We start from the raw sequence: 19,426 nt of genomic DNA on the forward strand, positions 1-19,426 counted from the left end.
CTTCCTGGCTGCTTTGTTTACCTAAGCAAGCCTGGGGAATGGCGGGCGCCTCTCCCCCAGCCTCGCTGTCGCCTTGCAGCTTGATCTCAGACTGCTCTGCTAGCAATCAGCGAGACTCCGTGGGCATAGGACCCTCCTAGCCAGGTGCGGGACACAATCTCCTAGTGTGCCGTTTTCCAGGCCCATTGGAAAAGTGCAGTATTAGGGTCGGACTGACCCGATATTCCAGGTGCCGTCTGTTACCCCTTTCTTTGACTAGGAAAGGGAACTCCCTGACCCCTTGCACTTCCCGAGTGAGGCAATGTCTCGCCCTGCTTTGGCTCATGCACAGTGCACTTCACCGACTGTCCTGCACCCACTGTTTGGCACTCCCTAGTGAGATGAAACCGGTACCTCAAACAGAAATGCAGAGATCACCCGTCTTCTGTGTCGCTCAGGTTGGGAGCTGTAGACCGGAGCTGTTCCTATTCGGCCATCTTGGCTCCACCCCATGAAGACCTATTTTCAACTCCTTTTTCTCCCTTCTAGAAAAATCAAATTGAATCTTTTACTTACCTCTTATAAGAAAAAATAGAAAAAAGAAAAAATTCATTTATTTATTTCTACATAGCAAAACTGAATGTCAAAAGTACCTTCTGACCACACACAAAATCTGTATGTATTGGTTGATGGTCCTGTCCCCTAAAGATCAAGCTACACATCAGTTTTACAATATAAATACTTGTACTACCTTAATGAAAAGGACTCCTTAAAGCGCCATTTGCTAATGATTAATATACTGTTCCGGGTGGCCAGTTTTTTATGCATGCAAATTGACGTTTGAACACAGTCAGGCATTTGTATTAAAAACAAAAAATGGAAAAACAAATTCAAAACCTATTCAAATGTGTTCTAGTTCAATTTGTTTAGTATAAATTTTCATAGCTGGTTTACTGAAAACAAACACATTTAAAATTCATTTACCTCAAGATGACATGCAGAAAAATGGGTGAAGGATAAACCTAGACGTGGCCTCACTAGTAGGATCGTTCTCTTTTACTTCATGTGCTCTGACAGCCATGGTGACAATGACACACCCTGGTGGCATGCCCACGTATGTTTGTTTAGCGTTGTCTGCATTGTTCTAGAGTGAAACAGGTGTCAGGTTGTCACTGTCCACGCAAAATTTTAACAGGAAACCTTTACCAATGGAGCATCTTTGGACGCTCTTTTTTTAAAACCTTCTGAACCATAACTTGGAACCTGTAGAATAGGCTGTGGCTGTGGACTTCAGCACAACCATCAACATTGCTGTTCAAGAAATTACAATTTACATCCATTCCAAGTTGTAAATTGTAGTATTATTTTCGAATTAAAAACACCATTAACTTAAAAATAAAGACTGAAATCATACAGTGTCTTCTTTCTGATGATAGTAAAATTAAGCTAGATACTAATAATGCAAAATTTAAAAACTCATATTTTTGAACATTAAAAGCATTTACTTCTATTAATCCTCAAATCAAAATCCCGTGATATATTTTAGAAAATTTTTGAAACAAAAGAATATAAAATGTAATGTTTGAATATATGCAGGATGCAGTAAAAACTCTGCTGAGAAAAGATGCAAGATTAAAAGGAAACATTAAACATGTAAGCGAAAAAAGGAAACATCAAATATAATGACATAGGACATAAATATGAGACCAATGGACACTGTGGACTACTGAAGGGAGGAGAGAGTTGAGCGGGTTAAAAAGCTACCTGTTGGATTTTCTGCTCGTTACCAGGGTGACGGGATCCATAAGCCAAACCACAGCATCATGCAATGTTCCCATGACATAACCCTACACATGTACCCCCTGTACATAAAATAGAAGTTGAAGTTTTAAAAAATGATGTAAGCTTCCACCTCATGCAGTTAAAAAATAACAGCAAATTAACTCCCCCAAAAAAGTAGAAAGAGGAATTAATAAAATTATGTATCAGTTAGGGTTCCCTAGAGGGACAGAACTAATAGGATATATACAAATACATGTGTGAGTTTATTACAAGATCACATAGTCCCACAATAGGCTGTGTGCAAGCTGAGGAGCAAGGACAGCCAGTCTGCATCTCAAAGCTGAAGAACTTGGAGTCTGATGTTTGAGGGCAGGAAGCATCCAGCACAGGAGAAAGATGTAGGCTGGGAGGCTAGGCCAGTCTCATCTTTTCACGTTTTTCTGCCTGCTTTATACTGGCTGGCAGCTGATTAGATTGTGCCCACCAGATTAAGGGTAGGTCTGCCACCTTCAGCTCAGTGACTCAAATGTTAATCTCTTTTGGCAACACCCTCACAGACACACGCAGGATCAGTAATTTGCATCCTTCAATCCAATCGAGTTGACACTCAGTATTAACCATCACGGAATGTAATCAAAATCAATGAAATAGTAAATAAAATAGAGAAAATCAATAAAGACATAATTTAGTTCATTGAAAATATGAATAAAATTGATAAACTCCTAACAAGCCAAATCAAGGTGAAAAAAGGGAAAGAGATGTTATAATGTATTGAATCATGAAATAAAAAGAGGCAGCATTACCAATCACAGAAACATTAAAAGATAATAAAAGAGCATTATGAAAAATATTTTGCAAATAAAATTGAATGATATAGAAAAAAATCATCAAAAAACATACCTTGTTAAAGCTGACATAAGAAAATAGGACATGTAAATAGTCATATCTATTAAATTAAATTCTTAATTAAAATCTTCCCATAAAGAAAACTCAAGCCTTAGATGGCTTCACTGGAAATTTTTTCCATATTTTAATGAAGAAATTACTCCTATATTACATACAATTCCCAGAAAAAGAAAAAGAAACACTCTCCACTGATTTTATGAGCCAGATAACATCTATTTAAATCTGACAAGGATGTTTGAAAAGAGGGGAGAAATACAAGTCAATGTATCTCATAAACTTAGATGCAAAATTCATAAAAAAATTATTAAATAAAATTTAGAAATATATAAGTAGGTTAATATTAATACCCAAATATATAAATGTGAAGTATTTGAGGAATACAATATTTGTCTTTTTTATGTTTTATTTTATTTATAACTAATACATAATCATTATACATGTTTATGGGATACAGTGTGATGTTTCAATACAGGTATACATAGTGTAATGATCAAATCAGAGTAATTAGCTCATTGATCACTTTAAACATTTTTCAAATTTGGAATAACACTCAAAATCCTCTCTTCTAGTTATCTTGAAATATACAATACATTATTAGCTATAGTCACCCTTTTGTATAATAGAGCACCAGAATTTAGTCTTCCTTCCCTGAGATAAACGTTTTTAGATTCCGCATATAAGTAAGATCACATGGTATTTGTCTTTCTGTGTCTGGCTTATTTCACTTAGCATAATGTCCTCTAGTTTCATCCACATTGCTTAAAATTAGAGGATTTTATTATATTCTATGGCTAAATCATATTTTATTGTTACATATATTATGTACACATATAAACAATGGTATATGAAACAATGTTATATATAAGCAATGTTATACATACAAAACAATATATGTGTATATACACATATACATGTGCATATATGTGCATATATATGTGTGTGTGTATATATGTATATATCATCTTTTTTATTCATTTATTTGTAGATGGGCACTTAAGTTGATTTCATTTCTTGGCTATTGTGAATAGTGTTGCAATAAACATGAGAATGCAGGTATCTCTTTAACATACTGATTTCATTACTTTTAGATATATACCAAATATTAGGACTGCTGCATAATATGGCGTTTCTACTTTTTGTTTTCTGAGAAGTCTCCATACTGTTTTTTAAAATGGCTATACTAATTTACAGTTGCATATAGATCTTATTCCAGATCTTAGAATAAAAGCTTTTAACTTTTCATGATTCAATAAAACATTAGCTGTGAGTTTGCCATATATGGCTTTTATTTTGTTGAGATATGTTCCTTCTATACCCAATTTGTTGTTAGCTTTTATCATAAAAGAATGCCAAATTTTAACAGATGCCTTTCAGCAGTTATTGAAATAATCATATGGCTCTTGTCCTTGATTCCGTTAATGTGATGTACCATGTTTATTGATTTGTGTATGTTGAAGCATCGTTGCATCCCTGGGGTGAATCCCACTTGATCATGGTAAACGGTCTTTTAAAAGTGTTGTTGAATTTGGTTTGCTAGTATTTTGTTGAGTATTTTTGCATCTATGTTCATTAGATAGATTACCCTGTAGGTTTCTATTTTTTTATTGTGTCCTTATTTGGTATTCGTACCAAGGTAATGCTGTCTTTGTAAAATAAGTTTGGAAGTATTTCCTCCTCTTTAATTTTTTGGAATAGTTTGAGTATTATTGGTATTAGTCCTTCTTTAAATGTTTGGTAGAATTCAGTAGTGAAAATGTTAGCCCTCAAGCTTTCTTTTGATAGAATATATTTTATTACTGCTTCAGTTGTGTTACTTATTATTGGTCTGTTCAGGTTTTCTATTTTTTCCTGACTCAATCTTGACTGGTTGGATGTACCCAGGAATGTTTTAAATTTCATTTTTAATATTTAAATTGATTCATTGGTTGTTCATGCATGTGTTAATTTTCATGTATTTGTACAGTTTCTGAAGTTCTTCCTGTTATTTATTTCTTGTTTTATTCCATTGTGGTCAAAAAAGATACTAAATAAAATTTTGATTTTTTATAATGTGTTAAAACCTGTTTTCTGGTCTAACATATGATCTATCCTGGACAGTGTTCCATGTGTTGTTGAGAAAAAATGTATATTCTACAGCTGTTGGATGGAATATTCTCTAAATGTCTATTAGGTCTATTTCATTTAGAGTGCAGGTTAACTCTGATATATTTTCTTTCTATTTTTCATCTGGATGATCTGTCCATTGCTGAAAGTGGAGTGCTGATGTTCACTACTATTATTGTACTACCATTAACTCCCTTTAACTCCCTTTGATTCTATTAATGTTTGCTTTATAAATTTAGGTGCTCCAGTGTTGGATGCATACATATTTTTAATTGTCATATCCTCTTGCTGTATTGACCACTTAATCATTACATAATGACCTTATTTGTCTTTTTTACCATGATTGATTTAATATCTGTTTTATTGATACTAATATAGATACTCTTGCTCTTTTTATGCTCATTTGCATAAAGTATCTTTTTCCATTTTTTTTACTTTCAGTTCATGTGTGTCTTTATAGGTCAAGTGAGTTTCTTGTAGGCAGCATATAGTTAGGTTTTATTCGTTATCATTCAACCACTCTATGTCTTTTAATTGGAGAATTAACCTATTTACATTTAATGTTACTATTGATAGGTAAAGTCTTACTACTGCTATTTTGTTATTTGTTTTCTGGTTGTTTTGTAAATCTCTTTTTTCTTTCTTCCTCTCTTACTGCCTTCCTTTGTGGTTAATTGCTTTCCTCTAGTAGTAGCTTTCTGGTTCCTTACTTTTTATTTTTAGCATATCTATTATAGGTTTTTGCTTTATGGCTACCATGATGCTAATAAAAATATAGTTATAACAAGTTGTTCTAAAATACTAACAACTTAACTTTGATCACAAATAAAAGATGCAAACAAAAAAGCTGTACATTTTAACTGTAATACTTTCACATTTTGAAGTTAGATATTTCTATTTACATCTTTTTTAATTGTCTTCTTTAACAAATTGTTGCAAGCATTAATCTTTTTATTAGTTTTGTCTTTTAGTCTGTTTAAAAAATTTTTGTAAACACCTAGGCTGAAGCAATCCATTCATCTCATCCTCCGAAAGTGCTGGGATTACCTCATTCTTTATTTTTCTTTTATCTCTTCTGACAGGATTTTCAAATGGCCTGTCTTTGAGATTACTGATTATTCTGCTTGGTCGATTCCTTTGTAGAGACCCTTTCATGCATTTTTATTTATTTATTTATTTTTACTGTATTTTTCAGCTTTAGGATTTCAGTTTCATTTTTTTTTATTTCAATCTGTCTGTTAAAGTTATCTGATGCGTTCTGTATTATTTCTCTGTGTTTTCTTGAAGTTCGTTATTTCAAAATGCTTATTTTAAATTCCCTATCTAAGAGATCTAAGAGATCACATACCTCCATCTCTCTAGATTTAGTCACTGGTGCCTAATTTATTCTTTTAGTGAGGTTATATTTCTGTGAATATTATGGATGCTTCTTGACACATATTGATACTTGGGCATTGAATAATAATTAGGTGTTTATTACAGTCTTCTCAGTCTGACCATGTTGTCCTTTTTCAGAGGGCCTTTCAGGAATTCATAGGGAACTAATGGTGTTTTCTAAGCCTGTGCTCACTGCAGCCATTTCAGCACTAGAGGGCACCCTATGCCTAAGTTTGCCATTCTGGCACTAAAATTTATTTGCACTGAGCCACTTAAATCAGCTGGTGATGATGTGGGCAGGGACTTAAGTCCATTCGGCTTGGGTGATAGATTCCCTTCTGACATTGAGGCAGATCTGGAAGCTCTTTTCATGATCACCACTCTGAAATCAGGGATGATGGGGTTTCTACCCAGTGCTGTGTTTTACTGTAGCATACCTGGCACTGGCTTCCAAGGCACAGTCTCAGGCACACTTCCTTCTCCGTCCTCCAATTGGATGGTGTTTCTTTTCATTATGCCTGGTGTTCAGGGAGCATTGATGCAGGCAATGCAAGATTGTCCTTCCTACATTCTTCAATGCATCTTTTTTGTTATTATGCTAAAATAAGGTACTGTGATCTTTCACCTGTTTTTCTTAGCTGTTGGGAAGGTATTGTCTTGCATTAAAAGCCATTCAAATTGATGTTTCTTCAGGGGGACAGTCACTGGAGGATCCTATTGCACCATCTAGCTCTGCTTCTCTTCTACAATGTTTAAAAGAAAATCAATCAATGTAATTTCATGTATTGATAAAATAAAGATGAAAAAGAATTACGAACAATACAATAAAAATATTGAATTTAATCCTTGCTCATAATTTTTAGTCTGATAAAGGGCATCTATATAAAACCTATGGCAAGGATCATACTTAAAATTGAAATATTGAAAGTGTTCTTCTTGAAATTAGGTATGAGGCAAAAATATCTGTTATCATCATATCTAGACAACATTATACTGGAGATTCTAGCCAGTATATAAATTAGAAAGGCTGATACAGGTTGAGTGTACCTTATCAAAAATGTTTGAAACCAGTGTTTCAAATTTCAGATTTTTAAAAATTTTAGAATATTTGCATTATACTTACTGATTGAACATCCCTAATCTGAAAATTTGAAAACTGAGATACTCCAATTAATATTTCCTTTGAGTGTCACATCAACACTGAAAAATTTTTCAGGTTTTACCATGGTTATGGATTATGATGCTCAATATTTAAAATATACTAGCTGTTCTTTAATATTCAATGAAGTTCGATTCAAAATTCCAGCACCTAGTTTTATATTAAATGATGAGCTGATTCTAATATTTATATGGTAATGCAAATGGCCAAGAACAGCTAAGATCCTCTTGAAAAAGAATACATCTGGGTTGCTTAAACTACCAAATAGACTGAAATGGGAGATTTGGGTGGCATACCACAGGACCTATTACAAATACTATACTAAATGGTGAAATGCTAAAATCATTTTCATTAAAACCAAGAACAAGAGAGTTTGTGTTGTCAACATTATTGAAGATTTGAGTATTTTAAGAGTATTTAAAAAATTCTAGCTAATATATTAGGTTGCCATTACTTTCAATGGTAAAGACCACGATTACTTTTGCACCAACCCAATAGGATTAAACACCTCTTGATAAATAATAGAATATAAGAAAACATCTTCATTGGTAAATTATATGGTTACACACTTTTAAAAAAGTGTAACTCAAGGAAAAGAGTTATTGGAATTAAGATGATAATTGGATAGATTAATGGATAAAAAGAAACGTATAAAAACAAGAACTTTTCCCCATGCTATCAATAATCAACTAAAACGATGTTAGTATTATGCTGCCTACAAGCATGATTAAGGTTATAAAATACATACAAATATATTTCATAGGAAAAATACATTTACAATCTATTTAAAAGTTGAAAGAAATATAAAATAAGACATAAAATATGGGGAGATATATGTTCATACATGGAACTATTTATTAGCACAAAATGTCAATATTTTCAAAATTTATATATTCTATTCCAATTGAAATCCCAATAGTTGTTTTTAATTGTATTTATAGATGCTAAATTGAGGTTCCTATAAAAAAATAAGTTCCTATAAAAGAATAAATTGGAATAATCAAGAAAAGTATGTATAAATATTTATATATTAATCTATAAGATATGTGATATATATAATGTAAATATAATATATATTTTATATGTATATAGCTATGCATTTATATCACATGTACATACACATACAAAACCTTCATAATTGAAGAAGTATATTGGTGACACAGGACTAGACACACGAGATTTGTCTTTCCTTGCCTGGCTTATTTCACTTAACATAATGACTTCCAGTCCCATCCACGTTGCTGCAAATGACAGTATTTTATTCTCTCCTGAGGCAGGAGAATGACATGAACCTGGGAGGTGGAGCTTGCAGTGAGCCAAAATCATGCCACTGCACTCCAGCCTGGGTGACAGAGCGAGACTCTGTCTCAAAAAAATAAAATAAATGTCTTAGACCTAATCTAGTGTTCTGGGGGAATATAGATAATGTACAGTGAGAAAAGCAAATTACAGAATAATGTATTTGTTATGATTATGTTTTTTAAAATGTAGAAGCACAAAATCTCATGCAGGTATAATTGCATATTGCTTGTATGAACATGAAGAACTGCTTTGAGAGAAGATGAGACTGTTGACATACTTTTCATGTATGATTGCATTGTTTTGCAAGTTTCAATGAGCACATATTACTGTTGTGCTTAATATAAATTAATAAAGGGAGTAAAACCTAAAAGTCATTGCCCTATATGAAAGACTGCACTGCTAGTTTTGAGTTCCTGCTGCTTTAAGATTCATTCACTGATGCAGCAGTCTGTCTAAAATGTCTACATTCTAAAATAACATTGCAGCACTTTACCTCCACAGTTACTGTGAGAGTTGATACTTCATTAGACACACCACAAGTAACTTGTGAAACTGAAAATACATAAAGTTCTGGGTTATGGAAATTCAACAAATGTGCAATTTCAAGAAGAAATTTTCTATTTTTTTCTTACCAATATAATTATTTAGTTTCAATGCCTTAAAAAATTGCAAGGAGATTTTTAAATACTTATAATTTCAAAAAAATTAATTTACCTCTTATCACTAAATACCTGTTTTCTCATTTTGAAATAGAATCTTAGTAATTCATATGTCTTAAAAATAATATCCCCGATACAAATTATGCATAATATAATCAAATAACTTTTATATTGAGTAATATAAATATGATGATAATTCTGTTTCTTCAGTATTAGAAATATAGGTATTGCTTTAAATAAGACGGTTGCTTCAATATTTACTGCAGATCAGAAAATTAATAAGCATGTGGAATAGCTGTATTGGTGTTAAATACTTTCATGAACTCAAGTCAACACTTCAAAAATTTCAATAATCTGCTCATAGGAACTAAGTTTTTTGAGTATGTGATATAAATATGCATAACAATCTAGATAAAAATATAAAATATAATGTACACCAAAATCAAATGTGAGTTTGTGTCAATAACTCACATTATGAAGCTGACAATTAGGTTTTGACAGAGTACTTAAGCGTTCAAATTAAGAGGCATGATCAATTCATGATGATTCATCACTTCTGGAAGAGATATTTAAGATTTTAAAAGGCTTATTTTAAAGGACCACCCTGTTTCAGAAGATAAATTTAAAACTTTCTTGGATTTTATTATTATAATGACAGAAACACTTTAATAGATTTCATTAATCAATATAATTTTATGGTTGATTATATAGTTTTGAAAATCAAGGCTAATTTTAATTGTAATTAGATCCAAAAAACTCTACTTTTTTCTCTACATTCATTCAGATAAGATCATTATCAAGCTTCATGATTATCACTCAGCTTTAAAAGAAAGGTGCACAGGTCCTGATTTCTCAAAAGTCATTGAACAATTTCATCCATTCAATAAATATTTATTGAGCTTCAAATATGCACCAGGTGGTATATGAGAATTGCTAGAAATAAGAAACACTTATTTTCTTTAAAAGTATAGTATTTATTCTGAAGATGAAGAGGCTCCCACAGAAATCTGCCAGAGTTGCAAAGCTAGTAAACATCTAAATGTACACAAACCTAATAAAACAGTTGATATAAACCATGAGAAATCTATATCTTGGCTTATTTGAATAGCATCCCAGTAATTCCAAAGTGACCTAACCATCCAACTCTTTAATCCAACCATATAGATTCAAAAACTCACATGGCTTCCTAGGAAGAATTTCTACTCCCTACTGTGTAAAGGATTTAAAGACCTGATTGGGCTCTGGCTACACCACACCACAGTCAGACAGACTAACTGGATCAAAAGAGACCCTAAAGCCAGAAGGAGTGTAACCAAAGGCCTGCAACATGACCCCACACATTGGAGTGTGCTTCACAAGAAGCCATTTTTTTCAAAGCCTTTATATATCAAGGCATCTGCTCATCCTAGTAAATAAGCTCAGATATCAGCCTATCATTTGTTGCCTGTCTTAATAATTCAGTGTCAGCGTTGATACATACCATGCCAGAATATAACAGACTGTTATCTATGTCTGATAAAATTTTCTTCAAACCATAAAGATTGTACAAGATGCAAGATTCATGTACAATTGAATCTGTACACTGGCAAACTGAAGAGCATGAAATGATCCCTCTCCACCTCAGCCTTCTTCTAAATAGAGGTCACTAAGTTTACTCAATTGTAAACTCTAACAGCATTGTAATGGGAGTATAAAAGAATGCCTTCAATTGCTGCAGGATGTCAAGTGTGCCATTTTAACTGTTACAATTATCTAGTATGCATTCAAACAGAAATCCATGTAAAGAGAAAGAAAGATTTACATATTTAGGAGGGCTCAAAAGGAGATTCAAATTATAAGGCTGATTGCAACTGGTCTCGTTGATTATGGATAAGGATGGATTTAAATAAAACACCATCTATGCTAACTCCTGTCCTGAGATCTTTATCAAGGCACGGATGAGCAATTTTTCAGGCAAAGCTCATTATTTAAAAACCAGTATATGGTCACTTGCTATATAACGAAGGCATGAGAACAATGATAAATCCTTGCAGGTTTGACATGCATTTCTAAATGAGCACTCTGATACATGAACTTGATCTAAATGAGTAATGGATACATGATCACTGTATTATAATGAGGCTCATACTTTACCAGTGGTGAGTTTCTAAATTGGCAGAGTTCCATTATTGGAGAGTGTTGTTGAGCACCAACTGGATTTATAGAAAATAGAAACAATTTCCAAAACAAGTTGCACCTACATCTGTTATGCCTGCAGCAATATAAGTACAATGGACTTGAGTTTGGCATCAATGACCACTACTGGGTGCCAAGCCTAGCCATGCACACCTGCATCTCAGCACTTACAGGCACTGTCTTTGTCAAATATTTGGCCCAATAAATCTCTGAAAAGCAAAAATGGAAACTGTTTGGGGTAATATATAACATCTGAATTGAGAACATAGGGAGGTTCAAAACAAAGTTGTTGAAAATGAGAAAGGTTTAATGATTCAAATGAAAAGCTCAATTACATTTCAATGCACAGACCTTGCTTTTCAAGATGAAATTTTGGCATTTTTTTTTTTGTATTTGAAGTAACATGTCTGTTTTTTTTACTGATGAAAGCTTAAATCACATCAAGATGAGAGAGAATGAGAAAGTGCTGTCTTTTAAGTTCAAACTTTATGTTGCTTTCCCAGAGAGGACTAAATTTTGTTCGGAATGGTGATATTAGATAATTCCTTTAAAATTTCCATTTCTTGTCAAAAGGGGGCCTCTCCTACTTCCATGTAAGCAACCAAATTATAAATTATGATTTGAAAACTGAGAACACCAAATAAAGCCCACTGGAAAATCGCACAATGGTACAATGTAATATGAATATGTATGGGGTTTGAAGTCTACTTTGCCACTCCAACTACACTATGCTGTGACTATGAACATTTTGTGTTATTATGTGTGCCCTTAGACATCCTGATTTGCAGTCAAAATGGTAACCAAATAAAGTTTTCTGTTTGGTGCTTTCCAGTTGAAAAACATTACAAAATTAAGAAAATCACCCATAGTGTGTTTTGCACAGTCCAGTTTTGCTGATACCATCAGCAAAATCTTTAGTAATTAAAATTCCAAATGCTTCAAACAACTGAACATATCTTGGTTTAATTATTTTCTAATTATGAATGTAACCAGTGTAAGATAATTGAAAGATAACCCTTAGGTTTAACTTGAATACAGTATTTCTCAGGGGACTTGATAGATTTTAATGCTTCAATGAAATTGATGACCCCTATGTAATGAAAAGGGAAAACTGATCAATACCAAGAGTAAAGTCTTTCAACTTACATCCTAAATGGGCATTAAACACTTCCAAAGTCTGGCTGGCAACCAAGAATAGAATGACTAGAGTAGTTTGAACTTCCCCAGTCTGTAATGTAAGCCTGCCCACTCTTGTGAGGTATCATCCTAATGAGTACTACTGTCAAACGAATTTCCTTAACTCTTACAAAATACTGAGCATAATCTTCAGTAAACTGAGCATTCTGGTTTGGTGACTCAACTTGCATTTCACTTAGGAATAACTGGAAAAAATATATATGTTTATGTCCCCTTATGTGCTTCCCTCATGATGCTCAGCAAAAGAATACTTTGATTAAAATAATACATCTCAAAAAGACTCTTTATAATTGAGTGAGTCTAAAAGGCCGAGATTAACTCTTTAATAATTTCAACAAAAATCACCTGGGAAATGTTTTCTTCCTGGTGTATCTGGACTCTCCAATACCTAAGGTATTAAGCATTATTAGTGCAAAAGAAAATGACAATAGTTATAAACATACAGTTTATACATATACACTGATTTTTTCAAGTATTATTCTTGAACACTAGGTGGATTTTCCTGTATAATTATACTATTATCCTCATTTTATGGTGAGAAGGCAGATTATCATAGTAGAAAAAGTGTGCGTAGTCAATCAGGCTATAGTTCATATTTAATGCTTACTAACTGGGTGAATTTGGCCAAGAAAAATTAATCTTTCAGAGATTATGTTTCTTCATTTATGAAACAGGATTTCTATGTGAAAAATATGTTCAATCATGGAAACAATGATAATAACCATATTAATTACATGACTCCACTACACCAATCACTGTGCCTAGACAATTTCGGATATAATGTATTAATTGAGAGAATAGTATTTGGAGTTAGATCTGATTTCAATTCCTAATTCTACTACCTGCTAGATGTGTAATACTGGGCATATTACTTGTCTTCACTGAGCTGCAATTTCCTTAGCAACAATATGAGAACACAAATGCTTATCTCATAAGGAGGTTCTTCTTATGATCAAATAGAATGCTTAAATTGTAATCTTTCACCTTCCTATCACTGTTTATCTTCTCAACCTGCTTTTACTTTTTCTTCATAGCATTTATCATTATTTGATGTTATAGCACATATTTTCTTATTTGTTCATTTTATGTTCTCCCACTAGCATATAAGCTTTGGGAAGAAAGGGACTTGTTTGTATCACCATTTCAACAGCATCATGGTTTAGCTCATGAAAGTTATTCAAATATTTATCATATGAATAAATTCAGAGGTTTGGTACCCATATATCAAGAAATAAGAATTCAATAACTGTTCAATGTTTTATATACATGAAGAAGGTAAGTGTCTTGTGTAAGGATGCACATATCCTCAGTGACTGAGATAGATTAGGACCAAGATTTATTTACTTCTGGTCCTTCTTTATACTATTCCAGGGGTTCTTCAAGTACATTTCCTGGGCAATCAGCATCACTGTCACCTTGGAACTGTGTTTAGCAACAAAATTCTCGGGATCCAACTGAAACCTATTGAATTAGAAATACTTAGGTCTGGGTCAAACAATCTTTGTTTTAGTAAGCACTCTTAATAATTCTGATTCATGCTAAAGTTTGATAACCACTGTACGTATAAACCCCGACACTTTCCAACACCCTGACTGCTTTCTAATAACAAACCTTCTTCAATGCCAAATGGAAAAAGTGATTATCATTAAGTTTAGAGCAAAGATTTATTACTTGTTATAAATGTTAATTTATTTAACTTTAAATAATTTTTTTCTATTAGCACCAAACAAAAAGAGGTCTAATTTTAGCTAATCCTTGGTTTCAGCAAAGCCAGAGAGTAAACTTCTGCAAGACTATCCCACATAGATTTGGCCTTTAAAGTTGATTTAGAAGTCCTTCCACAATTCAAGATAAATACCATAAATCATGAGAATCAATTTATTTTTAGATCCTACTTAATCAGATATTCCATCTGGATTCAATATTTTTAAATACCTTCTCATGTAAATAATTTATAAGAACTACCTTGGTTTAGCTTCTCTGCTCAATGATTCCTAGATTTTGGGTTGGTTTTGTTACATCTTGTTTTTTCTTTAAAGATAAAAAAGCAGCCTGAGGATCTTAAAATGTCAAAAGATAAGAAAAAACACACTTATTGATTGATTGTCAGCTCTGATTCTATGGGGGAAAATAAATATTTTACTATATCTTATTCTTCAATTAATTGCACTGTAAAAATCGGTTGTGCCATATTATTCTTGAAAATATTAAATAACAAGAAAGCGAGGTAAAATTTAGAATATTTTGTCTTTCTGAAGATAATTCAAGCCTTCATTTATTAGGCTTTTTATACTTTTTCCTTCATAAATCTTGATCTTACATTGACATCATGGCGTGTTGTAAGAATTCAACAATGAATTTTCTATTTTCTTGCAATTAATAATACCACGATGTTGGAGAGCATAGTTTTTATTCTAGAGACCAAAAAAAGAAAATAATATTTTTGTCTATGTAGTTAATGCTTTCAATAATGGAAAGTTACAATTTTCTCCTTGAACAACAAAGTGTATTTATTTTTATTGGAACAATTTCCTTTCATGTAAAGGCTGAATCAGTTTGTTCTTTGGGACGTGTAAAGCAGATTATAAAAAATATGTGAAGAAAGTCAGATAATTCAGGTTCTCAACCTAGAGATCAACAGAAGAAAATATCTTAATTAAATCTGAATTAATACCTCTTCATTCACGATGAGCATGGTGGCTCATACCTGTAATCTCAGCAAATTGGGAGGCTAAAGTGGAAGGATCACTTGAGGCCAGAAATTTCACACCACTCGAGGCAACATAGTAAGACCCTGTCTCTACAAAAATTTTAAAACTTAGTTGGGTGTGGTGGTGCACACCTACAGTTCTTGCTACTTGGGAGACTGAGGTGAACTTGATGGCAGGAGTTCGAGGCTGCAGTAAGCTTTGATTGTGCCACTGCACTCCGGCCCAGGCAACAGAGCAAGACCATGTCACTAAAGAAATTAATAATAAATAAATAATAAAATACCTCTTCATTCATGATAATGAGACACTCCAACATAGTATATTATAGATTTCTGTGTTCACGCAACCTCAAGTATCAGTGTCAGCTCTGCATTTGCTAGGTCAAGGTAAATGTGGCCTATTTTAAATACGGAAGATTTCCAGAGATGATGATAATCTAAGCAACTTGTTAGCATGAATGATTTGGTAATAGTAAGAATTTACCATTCCAGGTTTCTTGCACAAGCAATTAATTATCTTTGTGTGCTAATCCACAATAAATCCTACCCCCTATAAACAATGAAAATATTTCTTCAACATGGTTGGCAACAGAGAAAATCATGTAAATTTAAGACATTTATGTCACTGAGGACCTTATTTTAAATTAAAAGCATCACTGAAAGGGGTAAGACATTAGGCTGGAGCAGTCACTCACGAATACCCTAGTGAATGTTAGCCTTCTATGAGTATTACCTTTCCAGTGAGCTAGAAAAGAGGTGAAAAGGAAGAACTAGTGATAGCAGTAAGATTGCTTGGTAAATTTAAATCAATAGTAGTTGTTTGTGATGAAATATCAAATATGAGTTATAAAATTGCCATAATGTTGAGAAAATAAGGAGTACCTAGGGAAAAGTGGGTTTTGAATATTTCCATACATGAACAGTAGTAGTCCTCAGGAGACAGTTATTGCATAATATGCATATAGATAAGTGCCTGGGCTGACAGGAATTCTCGCCTAAATGCCATTGTGCTTTGGGAGCTTGGGAGAAATACTACAGAGGAGTTAGAAATAAATAATATCGCCTCTGCCCTCATATAATGCTTTGTTTCCAGTTGGAGAAGGGACAGTCAAGCTCATTGCTGCAGTTGGCTAAACAAGATCACTTAAATGTCATCTGGTTTACACCAGATCGATGCTATCATGGTGACCTCTGCTGTGGGAAATGTTAAAAAAAAAAAAAAAAGTGAATCCAAATTTCAATCCCTGCATTTTACCCTTTTAGTTATCTCAGATCAATAACCATTCATTGGCTACTGTGATTCTCACATGGAGGAGGGAGCTGCACATTTTTCTTAATGACAGCAACCATTAAAATTTAGCTCTAAACAAGTTAGTGTGATGGAAAAAGAACATTACAGCACCACGAAACATTTCAACATTGTATTGTATGTCTTTGTGACACTACTATATTAAAACTTGCTTACCTTTTATGATAAGAACAGTGGTAATAACATGTTGCAAGATGTTTTTCTAAAAAGGAGAAATAAATAAGCATTTTATTTTTTAAATCTCTTTGTCCTATGACAAGTCTCAAATTCAGAAAGTGAAGAAATTGGTATTCCAACACCAGTACTGTCCTCTAATAGTTATTCAGTTGCATTTTGTTTAGTAGGTAAAATCAGAAGGAATGGAAGAGGGAATATCTTGTCCTTTTAAATCATTAAATACCTGGCTTTATGTCTTTCCTAATTCTATTAATATATTCCTAGGTGGTTTGGAAAAACCACTTGCCAAACAAAATTTAAATGATTCATTTTTTACTAAATAAGGAGAGGAAGGTATAAAAGGAGATTGAGTAACATGGTGGTATACATACATTCTATCTATTCAAACTTAACCTCTGATGTCTCATAAACTCAGAATACTTGAATTTACACTTACTTACTTACTAGCTAATTCAATGTCCAATTGTGTATATGGAGTAACTGATTTCTCAACTTCTACATAGTTGCATGTAGTTCTTAAAACAAACAAAAACTAGATGATCAGTACTATTTTTTTCTTTTCCATGACACAAAATTCTAATATGGTGATTTAGTTATTGTACAATGAGAATAGAGAAGATGTATCAAGTTATTTTTGTACAGCGTTCTCCAATTATTATATTCACTTCTGGTGGTGCGGTGTGATGTGTGGTGGTATATAATAGAGTGGTGAGTTTATCGTTCCATTTTGTTTGAGTAAAAGAATAGTTTTAAAAGATCTAGCAAGAGATCTTTTAACCATAAACTAAATATGGTTGACAAATGAAATGGTAATAAATGAGATTGATCTAGTAAACAAAGAATTAAGTCATGAGGGCGGTGAAATTAAAGAAAGATAATTTAGAGGAGTGAGATGATTCATGTTATTTGATGACAAGTAGGGCATCATTATAATGTAGTGGAGAAAGCACAGGGGATTCGAAATGAAAGGGATCTGTGTTTGAATCCTGACTTTTTTCATTTTACTAGCTGTGTCAATGACAATATATATAACTTCTACTGCTTCAGTTACAAAGTGGCAAGAATAATCATTACCATGGATGATTGTTGTAATATTGATGGCTGTTATATACAAAGTGACTTATTCATAGGAGATTTTCAGTAAATGGTAGCAATTATTGCTGTTATGTGACTGTTGGGCCAAATTTCCAAATGGGTGAGTGCTTAGCATAAATCATGGATGTTTTCTTGTTGTCAATAAAAAGGCAACCCTCAGGATGTGTGGTTACAAACCTTAGGTTTAATAATGATATTATATAAATTAGACATAATTATTTTGAATTTTCTAATAGAAAATGGATAGTTATGAAAAATGCCACATTATTCTAGCAGATCTGTGGAAGAATAAACTTATAATAATCTTGTAAGGAATTCGATGCAATTAAAAAATTCTTGGTTTTGCAGATGCTAGCAAGGTTGTGGAGAAAAAGGAAGGCTTGTATACTGTTGGTGGGTGTGTAAATTAGTTAAAGCATGGTAGAAATCAGTGTGGCAATTCTTTAAAACAAACAAAAAAAAAATTTCATTGAACCCAGCAATCCCATTACTGGGTATATACCCAAAGGAATAAAAATTATTTTATTATAAAGACACACACACATATGTTTATTGCAGCACCAGTCACAGAAGCAAAGACATGAAATCAACCTAAATGCCCATCAATAGTAGACTGGATAAAGAAATTGTGGTCCGTATAAACAATGAAACACTATGCAAACATACCAAAGAACGAGATCATGTCCTTTGCAGCACCATGGATGGAGCTGGAGGCCATTATCCTTAGCAAACTAGTGTAGGAAAAGAAAACCAAATACCACATGTTCTCACTTATAAGTGGGAGCTAAATGGTGAGAACACATGGACACACAGAGGGGAACAACACACATTGAGGCCTTTCTAGGGTGGAGGGTGGGAGGAGGGAGAGGATAAGGAAAAATAACTAATGGATACTAGGCTTAACACTGGGTGATGAAATATTTTGTACGACAAACCTCCGTGACACAAGTTTACCTGTATAACAAACCTTCATATGTACCCCTGAACTTAAAAGTTAAAAAATGACACTTGGTTTTGGAGACCAGGGAGATGGGTTTGGATTCAACATTTACAAGCTTAATTGTTAAGTCTCTGTAAGCCTCAAATACTCCATTTTAAAACTGGCAATATGGTACTTATAAAGAATCAATGAAATAGCATAATAAAGCACCCAATAGAATGTCTGATATATAGCATATTCACAATAACTGTTGATTTCTACTCTCACACCCTAACATCATCACATTTCTACAAAATCGCAATGTATACCCAGGAATGATGTATTAGATATAGCTAATTTTAACGTACCTTGATAATTGAAATATCCATGACCAACAGAACCACCTGAGACTAGGAGATGTATTTAAGAGTCCAACAATAGCATCAGAACTACTAATGGGGAAAATAATTTGTTTCTGTTGTGTATAACACAGAAAATCCATCAAGTTATCTTCGTGTTTCTGACTATTTATTTATTTTTATTTTGAGATGGAGTCTTGCTCTTTCGCCCAGGCTGG

Source organism: Hylobates moloch, unplaced genomic scaffold (genome assembly GCF_009828535.3).
Source record: "Hylobates moloch isolate HMO894 unplaced genomic scaffold, HMol_V3 SCAFFOLD_7, whole genome shotgun sequence".
Classification (NCBI taxonomy): Eukaryota; Metazoa; Chordata; class Mammalia; order Primates; family Hylobatidae; genus Hylobates; species Hylobates moloch.